This window comes from Ambystoma mexicanum, unplaced genomic scaffold, assembly GCF_040938575.1.
Source record: "Ambystoma mexicanum isolate Mex_15411 unplaced genomic scaffold, UKY_AmexF1_1 Mex_scaf10, whole genome shotgun sequence".
Taxonomy (NCBI): Eukaryota; Metazoa; Chordata; class Amphibia; order Caudata; family Ambystomatidae; genus Ambystoma; species Ambystoma mexicanum.
The window spans coordinates 1,002,501-1,005,000 of NW_027182325.1; the positions used below are offsets into that span (position 1 = coordinate 1,002,501).

General features: G+C 47.7%; 7 non-coding genes and 2 pseudogenes across 7 annotated transcripts; all 9 read left to right on the forward strand.

The window, feature by feature from the left end:
- Positions 1 to 82: 82 nt before the first annotated feature.
- LOC138539589 (5S ribosomal RNA) lies at positions 83 to 201 on the forward strand. The gene has a single exon (XR_011287653.1). It is a non-coding gene; the product is annotated as a 5S ribosomal RNA (ribosomal RNA).
- Positions 202 to 307: 106 nt separating this feature from the next.
- LOC138549925 (5S ribosomal RNA) lies at positions 308 to 426 on the forward strand. The gene has a single exon (XR_011293694.1). It is a non-coding gene; the product is annotated as a 5S ribosomal RNA (ribosomal RNA).
- Positions 427 to 532: 106 nt separating this feature from the next.
- LOC138536938 (5S ribosomal RNA) lies at positions 533 to 651 on the forward strand. The gene has a single exon (XR_011285094.1). It is a non-coding gene; the product is annotated as a 5S ribosomal RNA (ribosomal RNA).
- A 106-nt stretch (positions 652 to 757) lies between these two features.
- Positions 758 to 876, forward strand: LOC138536780 (5S ribosomal RNA). Its single transcript, XR_011284943.1, has one exon. It is a non-coding gene; the product is annotated as a 5S ribosomal RNA (ribosomal RNA).
- Positions 877 to 982: 106 nt separating this feature from the next.
- On the forward strand, positions 983 to 1,091 carry LOC138546083 (5S ribosomal RNA; annotated as a pseudogene).
- Positions 1,092 to 1,554: 463 nt separating this feature from the next.
- Positions 1,555 to 1,673, forward strand: LOC138548856 (5S ribosomal RNA). The gene has a single exon (XR_011292650.1). It is a non-coding gene; the product is annotated as a 5S ribosomal RNA (ribosomal RNA).
- Positions 1,674 to 1,779: 106 nt separating this feature from the next.
- Positions 1,780 to 1,898, forward strand: LOC138540008 (5S ribosomal RNA). The gene has a single exon (XR_011288067.1). It is a non-coding gene; the product is annotated as a 5S ribosomal RNA (ribosomal RNA).
- A 106-nt stretch (positions 1,899 to 2,004) lies between these two features.
- LOC138551168 (5S ribosomal RNA) lies at positions 2,005 to 2,123 on the forward strand. The gene has a single exon (XR_011294900.1). It is a non-coding gene; the product is annotated as a 5S ribosomal RNA (ribosomal RNA).
- Positions 2,124 to 2,228: 105 nt separating this feature from the next.
- Positions 2,229 to 2,337, forward strand: LOC138543365 (5S ribosomal RNA; annotated as a pseudogene).
- Positions 2,338 to 2,500: the final 163 nt, after the last annotated feature.

Genomic DNA, 2,500 nt, shown 5'->3' on the forward strand with positions numbered 1-2,500 from the left:
TGAGCCCTTTCTCAATTGCCTTTTAAAACTGCAAGGTCTAGCCGACTAGATGCTTAAAAGTACAAAACTCACTAGGCCCAGAGCCTACGGCCACACCACACTGAATGTGCCTGATCTCGTCTGATCTCAGAAGCTAAGCAGTGTCGGGCCTAGTTAGTACCTGGATGGAAGACCGCCTGGGAATACCAGGTGCTGTAGGCTTTTTTGTACTCCAAGTTCAGGAAGTGAGCCATTTCTCAATTGCCTTTCAAAACTGCAAGGTCTAGCCGACTAGATGCTTAAAAGTACAAAACTCACAAGAACCAGAGCCTACGGCCACACCACACTGAATGCGCCCGATCTCGTCTGATCTCGGAAGCTAAGCAGTGTCGGGCCTCGTTAGTACCTGGATGGGAGACCGCCTGGGAATACCAGGTGCTGTAGGCTTTTTTGTGCTCCAAGTTCAGGAAGTGAGCCATTTCTCAATTGCCTTTCAAAATTGCAAGGTCTAGCTGACTAGATGCTTAAAAGTACAAAACTCACTAGGCCCAGAGCCTACGGCCACACCACACTGATTGCGCCCGATCTCGTCTGATCTCGGAAGCTAAGCAGTGTCGGGCCTCGTTAGTACCTGGATGGGAGACCGCCTGGGAATACCAGGTGCTGTAGGCTTTTTTGTGCTCCAAGTTCAGGAAGTGAGCCATTTCTCAATTGCCTTTCAAAACTGCAAGGTCTAGCTGACTAGATGCTTAAAAGTACAAAACTCACTAGGCCCAGAGCCTACGGCCACACCACACTGATTGCGCCCGATCTCGTCTGATCTCGGAAGCTAAGCAGTGTCGGGCCTAGTTAGTACCTGGATGGGAGACCACCTGGGAATACCAGGTGCTGTTGGCTTTTTTGTGCTCCAAGTTCAGGAAGTGAGCCATTTCACAATTGCCTTTCAAAACTGCAAGGTCTAGCCGACTAGATGCTTAAAAGTACAAAACTCACTAGGCCCAGAGCCTACGGCCACACCACACTGAATGTGCCCGATCTCGGAAGCTAAGCAGGGTCAGGCCTAGTTAGTACCTGGATGGGAGACTGCCTGGGAATACCAGGTGCTGTAGGCTTTTTTGTGCTCCATGATTAGTAATTGCGCAACTTCTCAATTATTTTTCAAATTTGGTATGTTTCCAAAATAATTGTATCCCGTTTTATAGCGGAAATGTTGGACAACATCATGAGGGCTGGAGCTACCTTTTTACATAGAATTAGCATACAGGCAGTGTGTTCATGGGTAATAAATCGACTTTCACATGTAATGCAGTACAGAGAATATTGAGTCCTTCAAGAGGCATGAAAGAAAACCATTATTGTGTTGATTGTTCTCTCCACCTCCCTGCAACAGACACAGGATGGATGAATTAAAGTTATCCTACCAGACATAGGAGTCCTGAATGGGCCCACCAGTCTTATATATCTCGCCTGATCGAGCCTGATCGAGCGATGAGCGTGGTATCATGTTGCAAGTGGCTGCATGGCTTAGCTTACTAAATGCAAATGCATAAGAGTAATATTCTTAGCATTCCTAGAGCCTACGGCCACACCACACTGAATGCACCCGATCTCGTCTGATCTCGGAAGTTAAGCAGTGTCAGGCCTAGTTAGTACCTGGATGGGAGACCGCCTGGGAATACCAGGTGCTGTAGGCTTTTTTGTGCTCCAAGTTCAGGAAGTGAGCCCTTTCTCAATTGCCTTTTAAAACTGCAAGGTCTAGCCGACTAGATGCTTAAAAGTACAACACTCACTAGGCCCAGAGCCTACGGCCACACCACACTGAATGCGCCTGATCTCGTCTGATCTCAGAAGCTAAGCAGTGTCGGGCCTAGTTAGTACCTGGATGGGAGACCGCCTGGGAATACCAGGTGCTGTAGGCTTTTTTGTACTCCAAGTTCAGGAAGTGAGCCATTTCTCAATTGCCTTTCAAAACTGCAAGGTCTAGCCGACTAGATGCTTAAAAGTACAAAACTCACTAGGCCCAGAGCCTACGGCCACACCACACTGAATGCGCCCGATCTTGTCTGATCTCGGAAGCTAAGCAGTGTCGGGCCTAGTTAGTACCTGGATGGGAGACCACCTGGGAATACCAGGTGCTGTAGGCTTTTTTGTGCTCCAAGTTCAGGAAGTGAGCCATTTCACAATTGCCTTTCAAAACTGCAAGGTCTAGCCGACTAGATGCTTAAAAGTACAAACTCACTAGGCCCAGAGCCTACGGCCACACCACACTGAATGCGCCCGATCTCGGAAGCTAAGCAGGGTCGGGCCTAGTTAGTACCTGGATGGGAGACTGCCTGGGAATACCAGGTGCTGTAGGCTTTTTTTGTGCTCCATGATTAGTAATTGCGCAACTTCTCAATTATTTTTCAAATTTGGTATGTTTCCAAAATAATTGTATCCCGTTTTATAGCGGAAATGTTGGACAACATCATGAGGGCTGGAGCTACCTTTTTACATAGAATTAGCATACAGGTAGTGTGTT